The sequence below is a fragment of the Balearica regulorum genome, chromosome 1 (genome assembly GCF_011004875.1).
Source record: "Balearica regulorum gibbericeps isolate bBalReg1 chromosome 1, bBalReg1.pri, whole genome shotgun sequence".
Classification (NCBI taxonomy): domain Eukaryota; kingdom Metazoa; phylum Chordata; class Aves; order Gruiformes; family Gruidae; genus Balearica; species Balearica regulorum.
The window spans coordinates 72,411,410-72,438,360 of NC_046184.1; the positions used below are offsets into that span (position 1 = coordinate 72,411,410).

The 26,951-nt window shown below is 39.4% G+C and overlaps 1 long non-coding RNA gene across 1 annotated transcript in view; it reads right to left on the bottom strand.

Moving 5' to 3' along the window:
- The window catches only part of LOC142600076 (uncharacterized), a 50,424-nt gene extending 44,826 nt beyond the window's left edge, over nt 1-5,598 (bottom strand). The window contains exon 1 of the long non-coding RNA XR_012833539.1: nt 5,479-5,598. This is a non-coding gene — a long non-coding RNA (uncharacterized LOC142600076). The remainder of the gene's footprint in view (nt 1-5,478) is intronic.
- Nucleotides 5,599-26,951: the final 21,353 nt, after the last annotated feature.

Below are 26,951 nucleotides of genomic sequence, written 5' to 3' on the forward strand. Positions count from 1 at the left end.
TCTTCTCACTCCTCTCTCTGGCTGCAAAAGTGCTAACTGTTTTTTCTTTCTTAAATATGTTATCACAGAGGTGCTGATTGGCTTGGGCTTAGCCTTGGCCAGTGGCGGGTCCGTCTTGGAGCCAGCTGGCATTGGCCCTGTCAGACACAGGGGAAGCTTCTAGCAGCTTCTCACAGAAGCCACCCCTGTAGCCCCCCCCGCTACCAAAACCTTGCTGTGCAAAACCAACACAATTTCGTTCTGTGCGGTAAAGCAGTCATCTGTTTCCCATGGGTTAGAGAGCTGTACCTATTACAGGGTTGGGAGTGTCTACTGTCAGTGTAATGAAGTTGCACCTACAGCTGTAGTGGTTTAATGAAAGACAGGAGGTGATAATGGAGTTACCCAGCCTGCAGTATGGGGAGTTTGGGTACAGTGTGTTCCTGTAGTCTCCAGTGAAAGCTACTAATTTATACCTCAAGGGACATATGACTTGCTGTAGTGGATTAGACTGTTCTTAGCACCTTCTTAGTTTTTCTTATGGTGCTGGAGTGTTAGTACTCAGTGTTCTTTTCTTGGTTGGAAGCTAGGACTAATTGGGTCTTCCTAATTTTTTTTCTCTGAATTTCTCTGCACTTTTGATTTTTAGAGTAGCTGCTTATATTCCTGTCCAGGAGGAGCAGGATACTGGTGAGTGGTCTGCGGTTAAAATTCTGCTGAGTGTCTTAGGAGATTTAAAGGAAAGGATATATTGATAAAGGTCTTTGAATGAAACTTTAATAATAGAAATTTAGTCAATTCCTGGAAAACTGAATATTACTTCAGTGTGTTTCTAAGCTGCCAGGAGGTTTTATTTACATGGGTGAGTTTTGGGGATTTTGGGGGGCAAGGTTGTGTGGTGGTTTTCGGGGTTTTTTTGGTTGGGGGGAAGGTTGGGGGTGGCTTTTTGTGGGCTTTTTTAGTTGTGGTGGGTTTTTTCTGTTTTGGGTTGTGGTGGTTTTTGTGTGTTCTTTTTTATTTCCAATAAGAATGGAAATACAAGCAAGCCAGTGGATGAAGAGCTGTGCTTGAGTGTACCCTTGATTTCCAACCCTGGCCTCTACCAGTTAAGGAACCTTCTGTTCTCTAATTTAGGTCTTTTCTTGAGCTTAGGGGTGGGATCCAGGATAAAAAAATATACCACTTATCCATTTATAAAAAGGCTTCTTAGAGTGTCATGCTAAGAAAATTTATGAGCAGCTTCTGGTTGACTCATTAGCAGAAGTTACTTATACTGACAGTCAGTAAAGGGGATAATTGATCAACATTTGTGTCCATTTTTCTAAAACATCATTTGTTAGGTGACAGATTATTAGGCTTGGCTGAAGAAAAATTCCTGTGCAAGTAACTACAGGATCAGGTTCTTTAAGATATGATGGTATAAATCTTAAGAAAGTCTGCTGACCTGTGACAATACGGTACACTTCATACAGCCTTACACATAGTTTACAATAGTAGACGCCTTTGGGCAAACAATCTATGCTTCAAGCTTTACGCTTGTCTATCTCTCTTCTAAATTGTTTGTCTAATAAAAGGTGCTGGATTAACTAAACTGCCTTTTGTTAATTAAGCAAAGGCTCGCTCTGCAGTCATGTAGCCTTAATTGGCACAAAAGCTAGTGAAAAAACAAACACAATTACTAAACAATTGTCCAGACTATCAGAGCCTTCCCAAAAGAAAATGGTGCCAATAGTACTGTCCTTAGTTTTGTTAATTGCTTTAAAAATGTTTACAGTGAGGGCAAAGATTTTTAATATGCCAAACAAGTGGTTTATTAAAATAATCATTGTTCACATGCTTATCTGAAGGATATAGTATAACTTGCCTAAATATGAGGATGTGACAAATAAAATAAGAACATCTATCATTTATGTTCAATAGGCCCAAACTAACTGTGAGAGTCATTGATTTCCACTGTTTAATCTCTTTGCCTTAATTTTGTCAGATGGATTTTCTGTTTGTGTGGTGGTGGGTTTGTTGTGGTTTTTTTTTTAAAGATGGGCTTACAGTCAGACGTGGGATGCAGGAAGACATCATTATTTCTATTTCATAAATGAGCAGTCTCAAACATGATATCTTCTTGGGTTTTAAAATACTTTATCTTCATTTTATGCTTTGAACCCACCTCTTGTTTTCCAAAGAAAACTTTGTGTTTTGTGCCAACCAGTAGTATAGCAGAGCCACAACCAGATAACCAGGAGTTTCACCTTCCTATACCATGTTGCCAATGGCTGCTCCCAATCTGAGACATCACAGACCTTCTATCTAGTGTCTATATTTTTAATTATGGCAATGGACATTGAAAATCCTCATTCAGGACTTTCACCTCTCTTTAGGAACAGGTAGATGTCAAGTGGGGCAAAGGTAGCAGCAGCGCTCACTGGGGAAAATGACAGCAGAAGATGGGGAGGGTGAGGAGACAGACTTGTACCTGTCCCGTCTCCATCAGAACTGCATGATGAGGAATTTTAAAGCAGATTATCAGAGCTTCATACACACATCTTTGTGTGTGAAGCTACTCCATCTGCAAAGCAAGTGGCAATATAGTGGACATGGAGGTTCTAAGGTGCTTCATGAGACTTTCTGCCCGTACAGGTGCTGTTCTTGCACAGTAGGTAGAAATGGGGAAAGGCTGTGGACAAGGACCTGGTTTTGAAAGAGTGGGATCTATGTATTTTTCACCATTTTGATACTAATATACCATGGTACCTAAGGCATCTGTGAGAAGAGGCGACTGCTGGGCTGTCTGAAACAATTCCTGTGCCTGTGTGCTCTGTATTGCATATCCCAACTCTTCCAAATCCTCCTCCACCTTCTCTGGAGAAATTGTCTCCTTCATTTCCCTAAAGAGCCTCCCAGCATCCTGGCCCCATATACCGTATCTCCTTGTAGACCTCTATCAGGCACCTTCCCTAGGCTTCCCCATACTGATGCCATAAATGGCCTGCTTGCCGATGGTGTTTCTGCTTTTTAGCTCTGGACAGCATTCATACAACTGTCAATGTGAGTGCACAGCCAAGAACTGGTGTATGGGATTTGAGAAGGGACTCAAGCTTTACATTTTCTTAGGGAAAAAATCTCTTGCGGAAGGGTCTGCCTGCCAAGGCTTGGGTTCTGCAGGGCGAGGTGCTCACGCTTGGCTCAGACGTAATGGTCTGCCTGCAACCCTCCCAGTGGCTGAGGCCTAAATGCCTCTTTGTAAAGAGTGTGTTTACTTTATACAAAGTTAAGACAAGACTTTTGAAAACTTGATTTTAATAAAAGCTAAAGGTTAGCTAGATATTTAAAGGGGTACAAGGATGGTTTATTTTATCCTACTTTTAAATGTTAAGGTTAGTTGGTAGAGCAAAGACAGTGCAGAAATTAATAGAGTGTATACATAAAATGGGAATGCTGTCAGAGCCAATTTTCTCAAGCATTGTGAATAGTACTGACGTAAAACGAAAATCTTTTTTCATTGCTGTGCTGTTATGAGTGTCTGTGAACTTGTTGGCAAGTCAGAGATGAAATTCTGGGTACTTTTTGGAGGGCATGTACAACGAATAGGTGCAGATTATGTCATTTTATGTTTATAAATCACTTCAATAGTCTTGACTCAAGTTTATTGAATGTAGTGCTATCTTTCATGTAAAATAGTGTGCCTATTGTCTACAGCTTTTAAGGATCCATTTTTTTCTCAACTGTATATTGTAGAATTGTATTCTTTCCTAATACGGTGTTTGAGGGATGTTTTAACAAATTGGATTTAAATATAAATTTCAAAGGTAGGAACACATAGCTTAATATTTTGGCAAGATGTTCATCTGAGTAGTACGCAATGAAAACAAAGTTTATGAAATTTACGTTATTCAAGGAGGAGCTCAAATATTTAAGTTTTCAAGAATTTGTATATTGATATGGAAAGAGGTCAAAATAGTTGTCTGTTGAAATTGACAACAAACTCTTAGCCCTCTACAGAAATAAACCTGTGGGGTCTACACAAGTTACTTGAGCTGAGGAGCAAATGCAAATTATCTTTCCCTCACCATTTATTTAGAGGATTTTGTGAGAGAAGAACTAGAGAATAGTTATAATACAGCTGAATTTTAAGACAGTATTGGTATATTGCTCATCTTTGGCCAGTGGTATTTCAACATATTTCTTGCAGCTCCAAAAGCTCAGAAGGATTTCTGTGTCTCAATAGATACTCAATAGACACTCCATAGATTGACTTTGATTATTCTGAAGAATCAGAGTTGAAGTGTGGTTAACAGATTCTGCATGATATAACTGTTGTTCAGGTCCAGCAATGGCTTAATCTGTTCTTATCCCATTGGTTTACTTTAGAAAACCTGCTCTTCATTGGACGGACAGCTAGCCTTCAAACTGGAAAAAGACCACTGTTTTGTTCCCTTTCTTCCAGTCACAATGAACAGCTAGTGACAGAGGAGAGTTGGGGGTGGAGGGGGAAGGAACAGATCTCAAGGGATAGTTCAGTGGAAAGTATAGCCCAATGGATAGAGGAGGCAAGTTTGGCTTTTTGGTTGTGTGGTGTGGGGGTGTGTGTTCAGTGTTTTGTTTAGGGTTTTTTTGGGGGGTGGTGGTTTTTGGTTTTTGTTCTTTTAAAAAAGGACAGTACTCCAAGAAATAACAATGAAGCTCTTTAGACCAAATTATGATAGGGGTAGATCTGAGCCCAGATCATTACAGTTGCTCTGGGCTACATTGGTTTTCACTGAAAATAAAGCCTACTGAGATACTTATCAAACTTTCAATACTAAAGTGCTCCCCATGTTTCCAGTGACTGAATACTTATTCTGCAAACTCATCAAGGCAAATCCTTCAAAAGACAATTAAATTAGATATCTTACTTTCATAGGTTGTGGTTTGGGTTTTTTTTATTCAAACATTTAATGAGATATCTGTGAGATCTAATAAGATTATAGCACAAACTTCTTTAGCAATTTGAGATAAACTGGAGAGATGTCAGATAAGCTTCCATTTTAATTACAGCACCAAATCTGCACTTCTGAAGTTGTACTTGATGTTGCTGGCCATATCTACAGTGACTGAAAGGAGTGTGATTATATCCCATAGCATTTAAAGGTCAGTCTGCATCTGAGGAAATATTTTTATATGTTCAGAAAATAAAAATATTTTAGTCAAGCTTAACCTTTCTCTGTCTTACATGCATCAAGCTAATACATAAAATTTTTTTTAAAAACTATTTTCCATTAGATTTTCCAGTATAAAGAATCCAAAAAATGGTAGTTAGGATCTTTGGAAAAAGTTATTCTATAGTCTATAAATAACTTAAAATGCTGAGATCCTGCTGGATCTCAGCTATTGAATTATGACATATTGTCTACTAAAACAGAGATACTAAAGTATTTTTCCATACTCTTAATTTTTCATGTCCACAATTTAATAATTTTTAGTATTTTGTAACTTATTTTATACTTCTATGCTATAGTCTTATACCTGATATATTAAAGATGTCTTGCAAAGCTTGTGCAGTTTTCCATCGCAGTATCCCTTTTTATTACCTTGATTCCTCTTTTGCCAGTACACTTCATTGCTACGCAAGTGGTACAAATCCTGGATTAAAAACCAAAGAGTATATCCTGCATGTAGGAGAGATGTCATGAACTGTAAGGCAACTGAACTTCAGGGATCTATGGACTCTCACATCTGCCTGAAAAGCAGAGGAATTGGTTTTTGGGTTTTTTTTGGGCTGGGGGGGGGGGGGGGTGTGTGTTCCAGATTTACGTTAGTATGAGTAAAAAAGGTGGCTTGGGAGTTTTACCCAAATAACAATTGAAAATAATCTACTAATAGAAATAAAAATTCTATGCACTTGATAATCATCTAGAAACAGTTATCAACATTAAGAGAAGATAAGGAAGGAGCCGAGAGCTGCCAAATGCCAGTGTACTTTGCACGCTTCTGGTTAAGAAAATAGCCCCTTGACCCAAAAAGCATGGTAGTTGCCTGGTTTTTAGCAGTAGGAATGCTACACCCATCAGCATCTATGGCAAGCAGCAGCAAGTCTAAAATACATTTCAGTGGCAATTTCCTGTCCTGGCTTTCTAATATCAAAATTGCAAATGTCTGATTAAAGTACTTCTTAGAAATGAAATAAATGGGAACACTGGCATAATGGGTCCAATATTGTGCTGAGCCTGGTTTTAATGAGGCTTTGTCTTCAGCAGAGGTTCAAAAATAAGAGCAGCAACTGGCCCGTATTTGGAGCGTCACATTCAGAAAATGTACGCAACTGTTGGCTGCTGGTTTGTAAGAGAAACGAAGGAATTAGGAGTATGGTAGTGATAAATCAGGATAGACACTCTTGTCTCTGAGAAATCCCAAAGTAGATGTCTTAAAATGTGTTCAGTTTTGTCTTGTGACGGGTTCATTATCCCACAGAATGGAGGAGAAAACCACAAAATATGGTGCGTTGCATTTATCCATTAAATTACTTGTAGCAAAGATGTGATGGAAGGAAATAATTGAAGTTTTTTCTGCTTGTTTGCATATTCGCAGTGCCCTCCATACATCCAACTGACATGCCCTGGTTTTAGTTCAGTACCTACAGATGTACACTGGGCTATCTGCTTAGGAAAAGGAAAAAATATTTTTTTTGTTTTAAATCACAAGGCTTTTACCATCTTCATAGAAATTTCTATTTGATAAAGCACCATCATTATTCAGTATATTATCACTTTAACTTTCTAGCAACAGGTTAGTAATTCTGATATATTTTTACCCTCAACAATGAAAAAAATATTTGGAGAATCTGTAACTTGTATCCCATCTACATTTGGCTGTTTCTGTTTGTATTGTGTAAATATTTTGAATGCTTTCACTTAGTCTATTGGAGGATATTTGCAGTCTCTAAATGATATTAAAAGGCTTTTGTCTGGAGACTGCAAAGGCTCAACTGTGTCTAAATTTTATGTCAGCTTTTAGAGACTGATAATACAAAATTATGACGTAAAAAAGGGGGTTTCCACTGGCTTGTTATTTAATAGTGATATTTCTGCTGACAGGAGGAGGATTATTTTCTTGCCGAACTGTTTGCAAACTTTTTTGTGTTGAGGAGGTTTGGTGTGATAGAAAAGATATAGCAAGAAAATTGGGCATTTAATTCCCTTTAAAACCCATTACTTTAATTAGTAAGCAGACTGCAACAGGAAGATCTAATGTAGATAATGCAGCACGTAATCACCTGTGGAAAAAAATCAATCTTTCAATTAAATAGTGAAATTAATCAAGAACTTTAAGTTCTTTTCAGGGTTGGGGGGTGTTTGTTGTTTTTAAATTTCCTGTAATGATTACACTCCTTTCAAAAACCAAGGAAGGAATAAAAGCATCTATCTCTTGTTTATTACATAATCCTTTGAAAAAATCAATTTTAACCCACTTGTACCTTTCTTTAATTCAAATTTTTCAGAAGAACAACAGATACTCTGCTAGGTGGTGCGATGGTTTCCATTCAGTGTGACTTGATAATTCTTTCTGTTTGCCTGGAAAGAGAGGTCGATACCTAAATGGATTTTCATAACACTTGTGCACATCAGTGCAGTTTCATTAAAGGCAGGACAACAGTGACAGGCAAATCAACAAAATTGAGAATCATTGCTAGTATGAGTATAGAGGTAGAAGACTGACAGCAGACTAAGAGTGTGCTTTGGGTGTTCTTCCAAGAAGGATGCCAAATGGATATGCCTCACCCTGGCCAGTTCTTTCAAAAAATTAACTAAAGAACTGTTAGGAGCTTGGGGGAAAAGTAAAGGAAAGTTTACATTAACTTTGGGTAGAGAGAGAAAAAAGTGATTCTTCTTGGGTGCCAAAATGTTGTATGTTTTCAAATCATACTTAGTTTGTAGGAATTTTCAAGGTTTTAGCTGCCTTCTATCTCACTGGTCCTTTGAAAGAGATATATTGCATTGCCAAGAGCCACTTTAAAATCCATTAAACATAAGTAAAAGTGTCAAGCCCATTTCACTGCTGCTGTCTCTTCCATAATAAGCAAGAAAAAATGTTTTTAAGGTACTCACTTGCTTCCTTTGTTTTGCTGTAGCTGAGGAGCTCTGCTTCTGAAATGCACAGATTTATAACAGTTCGTATTCCGGAGTGGTAAAAAACTAACACAGTGATCCAGACAAACTAGTTTGGGTTGACTGAAGCAAGCTTGCACTCCTGGTTCCAGACCAGAAAGCTATGTTTAGAGTTGTGCATTTGTTCCTCCTGGAAAGCTATAATAACTTGAGCATTCCTTCCACTGTCCTATTTTTTTGTGGTTTCCTTCACACTCTTCTTGATATACTTCCCATGTATAGGAATGCAAGATCTGTCGAGGCTGCCCTCTCTTCTCCCGCAGAGTACACCCTTCTCTCTTCTCTCTGATGCTGCATATACTCACTGAGCATCCCTGGTATTTTGCACACTCATAGAAGAGCTATGAGAGTAGCTGAGACCAGCAAACCTCTCTAGAGCTTCTCTAAGACAGACATTCAGTTATGGCTTCTAAAACTATCATTGCAGCTTTTAAAAATTGGAATGCTGGGCCAGCTAATATGGCTCTTAATGATCCCAGCAATAGCAGATTTCAGTTTCTGCAGTTTTGTTTCTCTATATTAATGTAGTTGAGCTTATAATTCGTAGGAAACAACCTCTTTTCCTTAACACGCCATTTCTAAAAAATAGGAAAGGGTAAGGCAAACACCTTTTTTTTGCAGGAAGTTGCTTGCAGATCTGCATTCTCAGGCCTTCCCTTGTCTTGCATGGGTTATCTATCTGTTGCATCCAAATTACAGAGCAGCTGCTTGAATTTCCACTGGTCTGTTCCACTCAATGTCTTGTTAAGGGCAGAGGAAATGCACCTCATATGCAAAGTTCATTGTTAAGCTAATTAAATTTTTAACAGTCTAATCAAATACTTGTTATTAGTCAAGTTATGATGATACTAATACTTATGGTTGCAATTATATGCAGTTAACATACAAAGAAACTGTAGTATCTATCCTTTTTTTCTGATGCTATGCTTACCCTTCCTCTGCCTCTTTGGGTCCTAGGGTTAAAGGCTTCAGTATAGCAAGGGCACAGGGCTTGGTGAGTGATCAGCATCCCAAGTCCTTTATCAGGAGGAAGAGGATGTATGTTGTTTCTTTCTCCTTTTTTCAATTTCTATATGTGGCCATTTTTATGTTTGCCAGTGTGCTCTGCACCCTCCTTTTTCTTCATTGATCTGCAGTTCCATGTTGCATCCAAATTTACCGTATCTGTTTTATAGATATTGAGTAGTTGTTCTTTTTTTACCTCTTAAAATAGTGTTTGCCCAGTTCTTTGACTGTGGTAGAGTGGTTTATAGCCCTGGAATTATCCCGTACCTGTGCTCCTATCACTTTGTGCCTGTAACTCTTCCACATGGCTCCTCTTCTGCTATCATGCTGTGCCTGCGTTCCTCCAGGAAAAGTTTTTGTGCTGGGGTGATTGATACTTCATTTTTCACAAATAACTGTTTCTAGCTACTATTAGTTACAAAAAATACGTAGTTTAAGAAGAGTTTTGTCACACAACTATACAATGCTAAGCAAATGAAACAAACTAGTTTAACAGTCATTGGATTATTAGATAATTTCTCTTATAAGCAAAGCTCTAGGTGTAAGTCAAAACAAGTCCAGGCAAAGCCTCAGAAAGCCCTGAGGCCTGGGTTGTCTGGGTGATGCAAAAACCTGCTGCCTGTTACAAGCATGGCCATCACCATATCTGTTGGTCTACAAGGATTTGGGTGTTTAAGTACCTCCAGCGGCACAACTTTTTAAGTGTTTCTCTTTGTGGTACCCGAACCCGCCCCAGCTGTCAGTGATGCCTGCTGCTGCACGTGGCCCATCGCAGGGGATGTGGGGCCTCCCCTCCTGTGGAGGGCAGCTGCTCTGCCACCGACCTCCCTGGGCCTCAGCCCTCCTTCCTCTGCTCCATGCTCACAACTTTTCCTCCCGTTCATGGGTATGTTCCTTCCTAAAATTGTTTCAAGATCACTGTAGCCAAAGGATCACAGGCTTTTTTCTCTGTACTTTCATCTGGAAGGACTGGTACTCTGAGGGGAGACCATTTCATTTTGGTATAATAAGGTAGAGCCATACCATTTTAATACAGTAGGCTCTGTATGTTTGGGTATGCTTGCAGGGAGAGGTGAAGGTAAAGGGGATGCCAGAGACAACTGGCATCTGTGAAGTAATATCTCATCCCTTCCTTCTGTGTGGAGATGTGAAAATAAGGCATCCTCCTTTTTTTATCTTTTTTCTGATGATGTTATTTCCAAAGTCTGTGTTGTTTTATTAGCTATTACGTGCCTTCTATTAGGACAGCATACTTCAAAGGGGATTCTTCTGGATCCCTAAGGGTTTGGAAAGGAAATATTTGGAATAGAGCGTACGTTTGGGACAGCCAGAGGAAAAGGCTGCTGACAAAGCATACCAGTAACTGTAGCTATCAAAATTGCCAGTACTCTTGGAAGTAAGCTTCTTAAGGAAAAACCTTTTTTTAAGAAAGTATCTATTTAAATCTAGTTCCTGCTTTCAATGTTGCAGGTAATAGGTGTGCATTATTTTCAGTAGAACATAGGGCTAGTTTCTCTGGTGAAATGATTAATTATTATTTACACAAACAGCCAAAAAAGTAGGCTGTATCAATAAAGATGTGCTTGTGGCCTGTTTTTCACTTAGCTCAACTGCTACACTCACCATATACAAGCGAGATCTAATGAATAAATCAGGCAGTGGCGTTAGGTGGTGGTATGCCGGGCATGCCAGCCCAAGCATTATGTCTTGCAATTGTAACACTGATTTTTTTTTTTAACCATGTTGCTACTTGGTTTATTTTTAATGTCTTAAAATTTGACTTTTAATCTAGATACTGTCACAATGATTGCAACCTGGAGAGTAGCAGCGTATCACCTGGTTTATTCTAACTCACACAATTTTCCTAGTCTGCTGTGTTTATGCAGCCACTTCAGGGCATTCTTAGCCCAATCTGCATGAAATGATTCTTCTTATGAAATATATTTATCAGGAGCCTGAGAAATGTACTGTTTTGAGGTAAAAGGCAGTCAGCAGAGAGGCAATTGTATGAAGGAATGAAGAACAGATACCTGTCTGTAAATTTGGGGCTATGAGTCAACAGAAAAAATGGCTCCACTGAAATATTTCAGTGTAAAAAGTAATTTATAAGATTGAAATAATAATGTATCTTATGTTTTTCAAAACATAGGCAAAGGATCAAAAAATTGAGAAATGTTATGCATGCTTCAACTCAGTCCTACTTAATTTTTATTAGTAGTATAAGATTGTGGAATGCGACAGGTTATGAGGAAGTAGGCAGTGTTAGAAAGACCTTTTGAATGGTAACTTTAAACATAGTCTCTTTGCTCTTTGGTTATCAGTGTATTTAGGTGTGTTATAAATAGCAAAGATAGATTGTTAGATACTTTCAATAGGAAAGAGCAGGGGCAGAACAGGGAAGTAATAAGTTACATGAGATACTAATCATATTTCCATCAACAGAAAATGACTCATGATTCATAAAAGCCTTCTTTATACTAGAATACATTGTTTAGAATTTTGTTTAAAAATTAAACAGAACATCTAACTTTTCAACAGCTGCAACTTCCTGGCCTGATTTCCAAGGGGCATTCTATAAATAAAATATATATTTCAAAGTCTGAATTCTCTTTAGAAGAGCCTATAAGGCAGCTTCAGGGGGATATAGTTTTTCAGCACAGCCTTATTAATTTGCCAACTGAACAATGCTTTTGCAAGGAAATCAATGAGTAAGAAGTATGTTTTGAGTTGGCAAGTCAGAATAAGGCACCTTGTGAAAACAAACGTGTAAAAGAAAGATCTCTGCAAAATCCAAAGCAAAACTTATGCCCAGGTTGCTGTTTGGAATAGCAGTATACAGCAGCATGGTGAGATTTCAGTCAATTCACCACCTGTGAATAATCCTCTAAAGGAATAAATTTCACAGTAAATCCTTCTGCAAGGCTTTCAAAGCCCTCCGCATTAACACGAAAATATACAGTGCACAATTCAATATGATCTATGGGGGGAAAGGAAGGCTAGAAGATAATCCCTCTGTCACTTTCTTGTCATACAGGCTGTTTGCACTTACTGACATAAAAGAACCAGTTTCTTTCCTGGTGCCTTTGCTGAGGTACCATATGACTCCATAATACAGAGTGCATCACAGGCACTGGAGGGCAGGCCTTAACTACACACTAGAAAAAAGGAAAATTCTCTCTGAAAAGGCTTTCCCACCCTTTATTATTAAATTCTGGTGTCAAGGATGGAGGTTCACAATATTTTAGGAGCAATTGAGCTACTTGGAGCTATCAGAGGCAGAAGGTGGACACATCACACAGTGCTTGTTGGCAGGCTGTTCTAGTGTAGGGACCATGCCCCAGTGATGTTTTTCTGTATCATGGTTTAACCTCAGCCAGTAACTAAGCACCACACAGCCTATCACTCACCCCTCCCTCTCAAGGGGAGGGGGAGGAGAATGGAAAAAAACCTTGTGGGTTGAGACAAAAACAGTCTTATAGAATAACAAAGGAAGAGTATAATAATATTAACAACAACAACAATGTGATGCACAAATGTAATTGCTCACCACATGCAGAAAGAGAAAAAAACAAACAAACAAAAACCCCCAAAAACCCTGACCTGATCCCCCATGTTTCCAAGCAGCGATCCCACCTCCCGGCTCGCTTCCCCAGTTACGTGCGGAGCATGATGTTCTATGGCAGGGAATGTCCCTTTGGCCAGTCCGGGTCATCTGTCCTGGCTGTGCTCTCCCAGCTTCTTCTGCACCTGGCAGGGCCTGGGATGCCGAAGAGTCCTTGACTTAGTGTAAGCACTACAACTACCCGGCAACGACTAAAACCATCAGCATGTTATCAACGTTATTCTTGTACTAAATCTAAAACACAGCAGTATACCAGCTACTAGAAAGAAAATCAACTTTATCTTAGCTAAAACCAGGACACTCTTTGATGTGTGTGGATGTACAGTTGTCTTATTATTTGCTTGATTTAATTGTGTATACTTAGCCAGAACAATGTATGAGATCTGGTGTGTCTCCTAACTTTAATGCCTATATCTGTACTAGTTAACAGACCAGGTATGACTGCCTGGCCAAGTGGCACAACGTAGTGTGGCTTGTGTCTGAGCACTTAAACTCTCATCCTTCCTCATGCCCCCTACCTCCCGCTCCCCCAAACAGGGTGGCTACATCCAGGCTGCTAACCACGAGCAGTGCCTCGCGTGAGCTGTTCCCTGAAGCAAGGCCAAGTGCTGACTGGGAGCGTAAGTCTTCGAACGAGCCGTACCCATGCCAGGGAATGTGCCAAGATTGAGGAGGTACAGATGACTGTGGCCCAGCGCTCAGTCTGTGTTCTGGCCTTGTTTTGTTTACTGGAATAGACAGAGCACGTAGCCAAAGGGGTCAGGATGAGAGAACTGCACTGAATGTTTTTAGCGCATGAGGGATATTTGCCCTGCTGGCCTTGGCAATGGTTTCTCATGCACTAGTTCTGTGCGTATGCTCATTTCCTTCCCCTCTTTGCTTCCCCCCCGTGTGCACCCTACCTTTTCATGCATGTCTGAGATGGTCTGAGCAAAAAGCCGGTGATTATAGTTTGTCCTGATTGTGTCCTCTAGTGATTGGAAATGTTTCTTGAATTTTAATCTGCACAGCCATAGGAAGGCCAAGCACATCTGGTCCAAGGGCCCCAGTCACAGACTTGGAATGAAGGACTGAGACTCTACCACCCTTTAAAAAAATAACATTCCCAGGAACGTACAGGGCTGCAGAAAGGCTGCCTGCTGCCCTGCAAATGAGCCTGCAATAGCGTGTGTACTCCTGTGAACTTCTGCAGAAATCACGTAGTTTAATTTTTTACTTGGTTTGATTCCAAGGGAATACAGAGCTCTAGCCCAGGCCACCCTGCGTTACACATCAGTAAGTTTCCCACTGACAGGCAATGTGTGCCTCTGGGGCACAAACACAAGCTGGGGGCAAATGTAAAGAGAACCTTGTTAGAGTAGAATAATTGCTATCACAAGTAATAATACCAGAACTGAGTATTTTCTCTGTTAACGTGGCAGCAGTGTGGGTAGCAATGCCATCACAGAAATGGCAGCGGTGGAAAGGATGAATTTACTGTATGGGTGACTAAGGTGAATTCTCTCCATTTTACGTAGGTGAGTTCATGAAGTGAATAAAATGCTCCCCCAGTGATCTACGAGTTTATGCTCTGATGCCTTTCAGCAAGACAAGAGCTCCCTAGTGTCCAAAGCATTTCTCAAAATACTGTATAGGATCTTAAATCACTTGAAGTATTTGAATGCTTTCCCAACACTAAATTTATCTGTGATGATGGGAAGCCTGGTGTAGTAGGAAGAATTACTTTCAAGGTGTCCTGGGCCAAGACCTTAGAAGCTGAGAGTGCAGCTTGAATTTGGCCAGAAATCCTATGGGCACAGGTTGGTTAAGACATGCAAACCATGAGCAGCATTTAGAGGAATTGTCAGTAAAGAAGTGTGTGTGCTTGGACGCTATTTAGTTCTTTTTATAGTTAATAGAGCAATGTAACGGAAGAGAAGTTGCTGTCTTAACAGAATGTTGCTGATGAGTTGTCTTCACTTGTCAAAATCCAGAACAGGGATCTGGAGAACTAGAAAACAAAAACAGAAACATGGACATAAAACTATGCAAGGGGGAGGAGGCATGCAATTTCACAAACTCCAACATGGGAGAGCCGATCCTGTTCATGTTGACAAACTGTCTACTAGCTTTGAATCAAGAACTGGATCAAAATTAAGATTATAGGAAAATTTCCTTTTTATTTGCATCTTTTTTTTTAAGTGTTCATTATTTTGTTCATTCAAAAAATCTATTGCCTCCATTCTAAGAAAGTTTTTTTTACAGGATCAGAGGTGTCTTACATTCCTCAAGTGCAATTCATTTCCAGTAAAACACTCTGTTCCGTATCAACCCTTAACATTTCCAGATTGTAAACCTGACAGGTTTAGCAGATTTAATCTTGTTTTCTATTAGGGTGAAGCTAAGATTGTGAGGTTAACTTTAGCATGCTGTGGAGACTCAGCCACTCTTTCTGTGTCCATGACTTTGCTGTGTGATGAAACTGCCAAAATAAACTGGGAAAAGCAACTCTTTCCTGAAGTGGCTGAGGTTTCAACAATTGTAGTTTTAAGGTTCAATGCAACAAACGAAAAATGCAAAATATAAAATCTAGTAATACCCCAAAAAGCAGACATTTAACAAGAAAGTATCCCATAACTAAGTTTACTGGACAACAAATGACTACCTCAGAAAATAGAGGTAGACGAGAACTATGCAGAAAAAGCTAGGCTAGTGCAAATTGTCATTAATTCCTTTACTATGAGTTATGATACCAGGACGTAACACCATTAACCATGGACAGCAAAAGCCATGAGGGATTGCAAACCTGCTGTTCCCTGGTATTGCCAGAGGGCAGATGGAAATCTCCCATCAGTTTGTTCCTGTAACATCAAGCCACAGCGTGAAAATGATTGAGACTATCCCTTCGCTCCAGCACAGAACTGGTCAAGAACTGTATGGGAAGGCTGGGGCAGAAGGGCCACCTCGTGTGCTGACCAGGGAGAAATGAAGTCATAGAATCCTAAAATGGTTTGGGTCAGAAGGGGCCTCAAAGATCATCTAGTTCCAACCCCCCTGCCATGGGCAGGGACACCCTCCACTAGACCAGATTGCCCAAAGCCTTTCTACTTGTCAATGAGGAGCTCTGGTTGTACCTACTGAGGCATTACCTAACCCTCCCTTAAACATGCAAGTAAACAAAACTCCCTTGTTACTCAGTTCCTGGTTAGTGATTGAAACTGGTTTAAGTATTTAGAGTAAGCTGCATTTGGATTCTCAGTGGATGAACAAGCTATTTTTTGTGTAAACCTTGTGTCCATAAAACAAACACAAAATCTGATTCATTGTCCCAGCATGGGGAAAAATGCAACTTGTTATGAAAAATCACACTAAGGGCTTTTATTTATTTATTTTAAATAAACCCAAACCAACCTAGAGCTAGAAAAATAGTTGTAGGTTCATTACCAGGAACAGCAACAAAGTAACACAGAACATAGGGTTTGATACAGTGTATCGATACAATGTCAACAAACTAGCTGGTTCTGGATGTCTTAATACTTGGGCAGATAGGCTGCCGTATTTCCTGCCTAACCCCCACCACTTAAATGCCTGTTGATGCAGGAAGAACTTTAAGTCATTTTGAAAACAGATTTTAGTGCAGCTTGGCTCGTAGAGATATTTTGTTAAATTTTCTATGACACTCAAAATGTAAAGGAGTGATTATCTGATACTGGGAACAGGTAGTAGAGCTTTTTAAGAAAGTAAGAACTTGATGTTAACTTTAAGGTTAATTCAGTGCACTTAATTCTATCTCCCCAGGAATAACTGGAGAGGTGGAAAAGAAATGATAATGTGAATAGATGTGACTTAAGGAATTAAAATAAATTGCATGAAAATTCTATAGCCAGAGAAACTGACCTTTGTTGATGGAAATAATGTAGTAGAGAGATTAAAAATAGTAAGGGGCTTCAAATGGTCTCACATTTGGATCCTAAGATTGCAGCTTGGTTTCATGTCTAACATCGGAGAGGGTGGGTGCATACCATGCTCAGCCGGAGGGTTACAGTAGAAGGACCACTTTGGATGTGCACCAGTCATGATTTAAATCTTTATTTGCCTAAATAACAAATATTTATAGATTTTTTTCTTCTTATGTTTTGAGGTGACCCTAAGTGAGAAAAATATGACTCTTTTTTTTTTTTTTCCTTGTTTCCCCAGAAAGCATATAGCATGGTTTTGTATTCATCTCAGTAGAGTGTGTTTAATTGGGTTCAGCACTGTCATAAGTTAACAGTACAGACTTCTGGTCTGGAACCAGTTAATATTTACTGCAGATGTATCTCCAGACTCAGGACTGACATACTGCAGATGTATCTCAGGACTCTTAAAGGCCTGCAAAAATGGAGCTGCTGAGGGACTCTACAAAGCAATATATTTGTGTTCTTAGTGGAATAAGTAAGCTGTAATTTAGGTGTATTGGATTACTTGACATGCTTCAGAGGTCAACTCATGGATTAATGTCAGCTAAAATCTCCTGACAGTGATCTTCCATCTCTTTCTCTTTGACCAACTGGGTGAAAAAAAAAAAAAAGAGAGAATTCTGGCAACTGTAATCTTTCATATAGAGGAGGTTCTCTTCGACTTGTAGCAAACAGTTCATCACCCTTTTGTTTTCTGCTGTGTTTTTCTCATATTCATAGATTTCAAATATTTCAGTAGTTTTACTACTTTAGTAGCTAAGTCATGGATTATTCATCACATACTTTTAATATGGTTTCTTTGCCCTCAATTTAATGTGCATACTAAAACTGGTTTACCGCAATATGTGAGCATGTGTGAGAATTATGATTATTTTTTAAGTACCAGCAGCAATACTTTCAAGAATTTCAGATCCTGACTACTGCACCTAAGATGCCGAGTAGCAAAATTTCAGTGTTCAGGTTGTACAGCACCTGGAAGTAACTTTGTACAAGGCTGGTCTCACTATCTGCATTGCGTATCAGCTGAGATGCTTAAGATGCAAGATTCTTTTCATTCCTAGGAACTATTATTAATTTATCCTTTGTGTAAAAGAGCTTGAAGTGTTTTGAATGAATATGAAAAATATTGAAATAGTAAAAAGTGAACAGACAATTCTGTACTCTTATAAATGTGTTAAACGTATATGTGAAGGCGCTAAAAAAAAATTAAAAATCTTAGTATTGTGTGCAACATTTACTCAGAACAGAACCACGGGAAAACTACTTTATTTCATCTTTTTCTTTTATACAAACTGACAGCATTTTTAAACCAGCTCTTTCACGTCAGCTCTGTGCATAATTGTTCTGTTTTGTCTGGCTAGTATTATTTGCTGAAATACCACTTCTTATCTTCCATCTCTTTGCTGGCTGTTGTCCACTTCTCAGCTACTCCTCTGCATCTTCTGACTTGTTGGACTTCTTTGTGGGACAGACAATTTATAGAACTTTAGATTGTCTTTGTATGCTGCCTGCTTTTGTTAACTTTTTTTAGTAGTATGTCACACTTGTATTAGCAAGGAGCATTCAGGGGGTTTTGTGATTAACTGTGGAGGTGGCTCTCTGTTGCAACTATGTGGCAGTGATGAAGGAATAAAGTTGTTTAGTTTGGAGCCATAGTTCTTAAGACACTAATTACTTAAGATTTTCTTCTGATATGACAGAAAAGTTTCTATGCTTGCATTTCAAACTGGATGCCTTACTGTTTTCATTGTCACCATTCTATAGTTGTTCAATGACAGTAGGAACAAGAAACATCTCATACTTTCTTTTGCAGGAAATAATAGAGAAAGATGTCTCCTCATGAGGAATGATAGAAGACAGTAAGGATTTGTTGTAATTTTTCTTCTTTTATTAAAAAAAGAAAAAGAAAAACTGGTTTTAATAAGAACCTGGAATTATTTGTGTGTAGTCCATCAAGGCTTTTATGATCTTCAAAACAGGGAATGCTTTTTGTTCCAGCTGAAGTCACATACCAGAGTGATGAGAGGCAGGAAGACAGATGTCCTATAAGGTTAAATTCTTTTCTTCTCTGTGTTGACTTTTTCTGTAGAACATACCATGATGTGGCATTAACTCCAGCTCTCGCTTTTAAGAGTAAACTGAAGTTGTTATTTCAGGCCAGGTTCTTATTGTCCCTTGTTTTAATTTCCTATTTTACATGTGTTGTAAAGCTCAACAAGATGATTTCTGTTGTGAGACCTAAATACAACTTTATCATAGTGTATTAAAACCCATGATGACGGTTGTTTGGTTAGCCACCAATTTCCTTTCTCATGCTCTCAGTCTCAGATTACTAAACTATCATCTGGCATTCTCAGACATGCTAACTAATTGCCCTGTAGTAGACAAATAAAGAGCACATTTTACAAGTAATGTGTGGGACGTACACACTAATGTCAATTCATATGTTGCCTGGATACAACTTTTATTTGTGTTTAGGATTATTTAATTAACTTTTTAATTGTAAAGTACAGAGAAATGAAGCATACAGTACAAAGTCTAGTCAATGGAAAAACTCGATAGGCTGTAATGGACTTTGGCTCAGACACCTACTGCCATGGTCGTGAACTATACTGTAGTTGCAACATAAAAGAAAATTAGAAGGAGCTTAGATGAAGTTGAAGGAGGCTGTGTAGAGGAGGAGGATGTCATTAGGCATACCAGACTAATGAAAATGCATTTGTAGAGAGCATTGTTCAATATGTATCATATAGAAGGGTAAAAGAGCATTGAACAGCTGCTTAGGTGAGCATTGTTAGCCTTTCTAATAGGCTAAGTATGAAGGTCCTGTGGCAGAAGAACTATATGTGGTAACGGGTAGTGATCTCTGTCTGCTTTATATTGGCCCTTCTAATGTTTTTGGGATGCAAGTTGCAGGAAATAGTACATGTTTGATATTGGCATATACTGCTCAATTTTCAGTGAAGAAACAGAAGGAAGTACAGAGCACGTCTAGGCAATGTTTAAAAGTGAGTCATGGCTCCTTCTCTGTACACTTCTAAAAACAGAGTTGTAGAAATGGATCTGATGTCTGAGTGAGTTGAGGAAGATGGCTGGGGCAGAGGCCTCTGTGTTTAGAGATGTTGATCCAGGAAGAAGAGAACTCTTGATTCACTTGCCCTCAAGCTATGGTGAATTTCTATCCAAGAGGAGAAGGGGAAATAGAACAATATAGCAAAACTGTCAGATTTAAGGAGTCTATAACACCAGCTGGAACATGAGTGTATCAGCAAGCTGCACTAGGCTGCCTGTGCAAGATGAGATGGAGCCATATGAAATTAAAGGATCCATGTACTGCCTTGACAACCTGGAGCCAAACACAATCCCATGAGTTATGATGTGCAGAACTGTTGGACAGTAAAATTTCTACCATATTACTCTAATGGTGTGGAAGGGGGAGAGATGGCAATGGGCACTGAAACTTCGAAGGGTAATGAATGCCTGGTGCAGCTGATGGAGAGGATGCGGAGATGAGGGTCAGGAACCAACAGGCACAGAGCTGGTGGCCCCTGTTCCCTGGGACTGGATGCAGAGGCAACCCAGAGCAAAGTGAGCTTTTTCTGCTCTTCTCTGGAGGCATGACTGATGGCTTGCTGCCTTCTGTGTTCATCTGTGTAGGTGCAGAGACTTTCTCCTTGCTCAGTCTACTTTGAACCTGCAGCATGAATTAAAGCAGTGGGAAATTTATGCATGGCATGGACAGATGAGCTGCCTCATCTGAAACAGAGCCATCTTGATGGGATATAAAGTCACTGTATTAGTTTTCCAAAATATTTTTTACAGAGGTTATGGTTTACTGACTGAATACTTTCAAAGACCTGCTTAAACAAAAGCGGTGAACTTAAACCAGTCTGCTTTATTAGAAGCCAAAGGTTTGCATTTGCTGTACTGAATGGAATTTTCTACTGCCCTAATCTGACTGGAACAGAAAGTAAGATAAAATTTGCACGTTTAAAAATTAAATGAAAAAACATCTTTTTCAGTAGTTAGATAGCTATGGATATGCATACATATATACATAGGTCGAACATCGCCTCTTTCTACACTACTCCAGAATTTTGCTCTCACGCTGAATCCCTTCTGACTTGTTGCAAAAGGGAGGCTGGACTCCTCTGCAGCGATGATGTGCTGGACTTGATTCACAGCCTAGCAAACTTAAGGTGTTTCATGCACCATAACTTAATAAGAAAATAAAATTCTCAGGATGTTTATTTGAGTGTTATTTACCAAACTTTGTTTATACTGATACCAAATCCATCTAATCCACTGGATTTTTTGAGATTATGCACAGCTGAAATATTAAAGACTGAAGTATTTCAGAAAGATTTCCTTTACTTCGGTACAATCTGTCCCTAAACCAGCTTTTACAGACTATTATGGTAGCTACCTTACAGCCCATTAGTCCTTCAGAAAAGCTGATCCAAGTTTTATAATCTGTCTTCCCCCTAGTTTTATAATCTCACACACACCCCACCCCCCCGATGATTTTTCAGAAGCCAGGAGTTTCTCTCTAAAATCTCTTTCTTGCCTCATTATTTCCTGGCACTTCTGAGCTGGTTCTTGGTTTTCTATTCCAAGAGTCTGGAATGCCACAATATTTCTTATTCAATTTTTGAGGAAGAACTGTCTGGCTGTCATGTAAAAGTTTGTGTCCTGTTCCAAAAAAATCATAATAATTTTATTTAATATTTTAACACACCAGTGTTTCACTTAAAACAATAGTGTTTTTGTAACAGTGGTATAAGTAAGGTGTGTAAGCATATATTGCCTCCCCTTCTAGAATCTGCTTCTCTTAGGAGAAAAATGAAAAGAAAATTGCTTCACACAGTGGTGCCTTGTGCGGTTATCCTACAGTAACTGGAAGAATATATTTTTAATAAAATATTTTAGAAGTGCCCAGTCATTCCTGAAAGCCAGTTCCTGTCAGAAGTTCCCTCTTCACCTCTTTGTTGCCACATTCTGCCCTTCTGAGCTCATTGGGATAATGAAAAACTTGTTTCTTTTCCCTTTTTTTCATGTCTTTTTTTCCTTTTTCTTTAATTTTGTGTGAGTGGTGTCTAGCATACTGTAAGTATCAACATCAAGACACAGAAAAAAGTGGCACGTAAACCTGGAGGCCAGTATGTCCAAGACACATGTTTGCATGGGAAAGAACATGTCCCTAAACCCCCTGTCTGTCATCTAGTGCTTCAAGCAGTTACGGCAGCCAGATTGCTGACTTGTTACAAACATCTTACCATACAACCTTAAGTGTGCAGGCATGGATGGCACTCAAGGTCCACTAAATATCTAGATGAGATCAGCAAAACTGGCCTTGTTCACCATCAAATAAAATACAAAGTCCTGAATCCAATGTGGTTTAGTGTGCTAGCTGTTTTGTGGGAAGAAAAAAAAAAAAAAAAAAACAAAACACCAACACAACCAAACTCTACTTTTTTGTCATGGATTGACATAATGGAAGAGATGTTACTAGGTCTTTGCTATGAAGGAAGTTTACAATATGGAAGTGTTCCACAAGGATAGCTTTCAAGGTTCTTTTCCTCTGAGCTTTGGCCTTGAAAATCCAAATAATAAGATATTGAAAAGAATAATGCTCTAACTTGAAAAAATTGTCTAAGACATGCACTGTCTTAAAAAAAAACAAAACAACTCAAACACACCCAAACATTCTGCCTCTCACACTCTCTCCTTCAAAAAAAGCCCTCTGGACAAATCAAAGAAAATACTTTCCTCTGCCCATTTCAAGCTACAAACTAGACAACCCCTTTGCTTTTTATTTTGGTTAGCAGCTTGGACTCCCTTACTCCACAACTAACCTGAACAAATATTATGCCTTAGATCATTTCAACAGAACAAATTCCAAAACAAGCAAAGGAACAATAGAAAATAATTTCTTTCTCATGGAAAAAACAGGTACTTAATTATCCTTCTAAGAAGGATAGATAATCATTTGCAGACTTTTTTAATAAACAAAAGTAAAAATTATGTAGATTAAGTCAGGAAGAAAAAAAACCATACACAGTAGTTTTAAACTAGCTTCAGCCCTACTGTGCTGTGTACACAGTGTAATAATATCCTTAGCAAAGCAAGGAATCATTTATACAGCCTCATGTTGCATAGGAACCCTGTAAATATGGGAACTTTACATAATGTAAAAGTGTCATGCTTTATAGAAAGTATTACATACTTTTGCTACCAGGAATGATGTTTTGTGGTCAGTAAAAATATTCATCTACAGACCTGTTACTGTAGTTGAGAAATATTAATTTTTAGAATACTTGCTCAAGTTCAGACCCTTGCATATCTCCTGCTAAGCAAAATGTACAGACTGATGGCAGCACCTCCAAGTGTGTTGACCCTTTCTCATTCCTTGTGATGATCCCCTGACACAGACACAGCAAGGCCCTGCTGATTTCATGCTTCCTTTGAAAGGGAAGGGAAATAAAAGGCTGCCTTACATACCCGTAAGAGCTCTCAAAATCTGATTAAACTTTGGCTGTGGTGGGCAGTTTCCCTGGTAGCCCTGAGGCACAGCTCATGCTGTCTCTGAAGGAGGACAGAAAAGTCTCTTCCCTGAAGTCGGGAGTGCAGTCACCTGCAGGTACTGCAGTTTTTGCACAGTGATCCAGCCTGGGACTAGATAGGCCTAAGCGTTTCTTGCATGTGATGACTGTTCGTAAGTGTTTTGTGTCACTTGTTATGTTTTGAGAGCTGCTCTGGGGAGCTCCAGTCTTGTTATGTGCAATGAGGGGGAAAAGAACTCTGTGAGGAGGTAAAAAAGGTTTGCTGATCAAATTTGGTGATCCTGGCAAAGGTCAGGCTGGCAAAGAACAAGTTCAGGACTTTGCCGGATCTCCTGGATCTGCAGATCTATTGCCATGTTGGGGTATGAACTGTCTGTGGCTAAGAAATTCCTCAGGAAGGCTTGCGCTCTTTGGTTGTCTGTCATATTGTCCTTTAAAAGTCCGACTAGAAACCAAAGATTTACAGCCCCAGTACAAGGCATGGTTGTCTCCAAGTGAGTATACCTAAGTGGCAAGAAAGCTGAGGAGGAGGATTGGATCCACTTGTTTGGGGATTCAAGGTACATGCATTGCAGGACCCCCCTGTCGGAAAAGGTCCCAGGCACGAGGTTTCCATAACAAGAATGTACTTGGAGGTGTATTTACCTGGATACACGCAAGCAGTCACGCGTCCTTTTCACCCACAATTTGAGCTGTCCAGGCAGAGGCTGGCTCAGGGGGTATTTAGTTAAGCTGGTGTGTTACCGTGTAGAATACTCATTAGCTGCTGCCCATGATTGCATTAACATTGCTGGCCAATGTCGGCACAGGGATGGCTTGCCTCCAGCAGGTGCAGACAGGCAGTGTGACAAATACATGAGCACCTCACACCAACAAGAATGACTGGCCCATAGGAGAGGGAATTTGAAAGCCTGTTAAGTCTGTGAACAGCAGGGAGGCACAGATGGTCAGCACCTCTGAAAATCCTGTTACTTATTCAAGTTTCCCATATAGATCTATATGCCTCATTTGAGGCTTCCTATCCCTGCTTATGTTGTCTCTATTTCTCACCTGGGTATCTTCACTGTTTTTCCTGAGCAGATCTTTCTGTTTATCTCTTACTAGAATATTTTGCCTGATATTTAACCCAAAACAACTCTGCTATTGCAGTGGAAGATGAGAGCATCGCTGTTCCCAAGGGAATGTTCTCTTCCCATGACTGTAACAAGATTCTTCTGAGGAAAAACTCAAAATAAGCTGTGTTTTTTTAATTTGATGCAGCCTTGCATTACACTTTCCTATCTAACACCCTGTCTTATACTATTCATCTGTCTTTGCCTTCCTGCCTGCAGTGATCTGCCTCCTGTGAATTTTTGTGAAGTCTTCCCTTTCCTGACACTAAGAGTGAGATCACATGAAGTGTGAACATGACAGACAGATTGTGGAGTCTCAATGTAATGTGTTGCAAAGTGGGCACGCTCTGTTGGGTAGCTCAGTTGTGTTTTTAAAAACATAAGAAATACAGAGTTTAAATATAAAACTGAAGAAGACCCGGCTAGTTAGAAATGTAGGGCACTTTCACACAGTGCACTAGGACATGAGCACAGGAACAATGATGGTTTTTTCATCTTCCATGAGATATTTGGGACCCAGGGAGGCAGGGATAGCTATTCTGTTCTTATGCCATACTGCTGCCTTAATACGCATAAATAAGGATATATTCTGGGCTTTGGGTCTGATCCTCTAGTGTGCCAGAAATGCCAAGTGTCATCCCATTCCCACAGGGCCTGAAAGGGGGAATCTCATCACAAGGTAGTGTCTGATCTCCAGAGTTAGAGTGTTTACATCCATGTGTGACAGACTGTGCCCCTATGAATGTTTGGTTTCCACACAGCATCTTATGGCATGACAGTAGAATTAGGTCGAGTATGATGAGCTGGGGCTGATGTTATTTTTTCAGGACTGGAATGCGAATCTAAGTATGCATTCCACATTAGACTAAGAGACTCAAGTCAGTAGATGTTAGGTCCATTATTACCCTCAATTGCTGTACTACTTTGAGAATTGCTTAGTTTTTCCTTATTTTCACTATTTCAACTGCTGAATAAGAACAATATTCTCTCAGTTAAAGTGCTTTGATAGCTTCCAAATTGAATTTCTGTAAGCACACTGTGGGTTTATTATAATACTAGACTTTAGATTTTCCTCTAGGGAGAGTGGATTAATTATGTAAAGCAGTCCAAAATTTAGCAATGCTGATGGCACTCAATCTATTAAAAAAAAACCTGAGAGATGTGTTGGGACTCTGAACTTTTGAGTCGCTCTTATACTTTTGAGCTGGCTCAGAGATGACACCACAAATCTGTTCTGCTGTTCAAGTGCTGGGCTGAACATCATATGCTCTAGTTAATTGTAAAGGCGGGTAAGTGGAAACAGACTTTGTTACTCTTTGAAAAAGAGTGGGATGACAAGTCTGTGTCGGATGTGCCTGTGCTCATTTCTGTCCTTAGCCTTGTAAGCCACATGGAAAATCTGTCCTTAAATATGGGACCAAGCACCAAGTGGATCCTTCTAGCATCCCTTTGCAGTGAGATAATAAGGGGAATGTGGGCAAGCATTCAGTCTACAGCATGAACAAGCTTGAATGTCATGAGTTTCTCACTGGCACAGAACAAGGAGAAAGTATTCACTGACTCCCGCAGTCTCAGGGCTGAGGCACAGCAACCAAAGCATTGTTTCTGAGTGAGCATCTTGCAAAGATCATAGACTAGAATCCCCAGTTTGAGTGCCCAGAAGCTCTGACAAAACTTAGATCCTACACCTATGGCTCAGGTCTGTTTCTGAAACATTATCTGCCTAAGTGAACATTAAAAATCTAGGAACAGTTTCTGCTTTGCTGTTTTCCTGCATTGTGGACAAAAGCACAAAGCTCCCACAAAGATGATCTTCATTAGCAAGCTGAGATACCAGAGTTGGAAGACATGGGAAGGAATTACCATAGTCTTGAGGAGGGAAACTGACCCAGTTCCAGAAGATAGTGATGCAGAGACAGAGCATTTGGTTTCATCAAACAAGATGGGTAAATCTCTGGCAGAAGTGTTTCCAAACTTTGGAGGTCAATCCAGTTAATTTTTATTTTTGAACTTAAAACCACTTGTTTAGAACTAACATCATAAAAATCCTGTGGCCAGAGTATCTTAGGATTAGACGTTATGGGAAGTACTCACTTTTGAGCTAGAATTCTGAGGTTTTTTAACAGTAAACAGAGAAGGAGAGAGGAACGTACTTAGTACTAGGACTGCCTCATTTGATCAATTTTAGATACTTATTTAAGGATGAAATTAATCACACCTTACAAACGCTTTCCACTGAGAAGTCTAGGTGAGTGTCTCAAATGTAGGCACATATATTTGTTCAGATGTACCCCACTGCAGACTATGATTGATATGGATTTTCTGTAGTGTTTTACACAGTTCAGCTGTTCAGACAGAACTCGCTCTCTCTACTCCTCTCTCTTTCAGCTGGAGAGCTGTTTTCTGAATGTTGACTATATAATAGAACATTGCCTATAAAATCACCAGGGAAGAAAAGCAAATCAAAATCTATTTGAACAGCTCTCTAAAATCAAATGAAAATTGTGCCTTCGCAAAATGGGTTGTTTTAATGGATATTCTAAAAAGGGAACGTTTCTTGTTTAGTTTAAGCAAGTAACTTTCAACAGATTCTT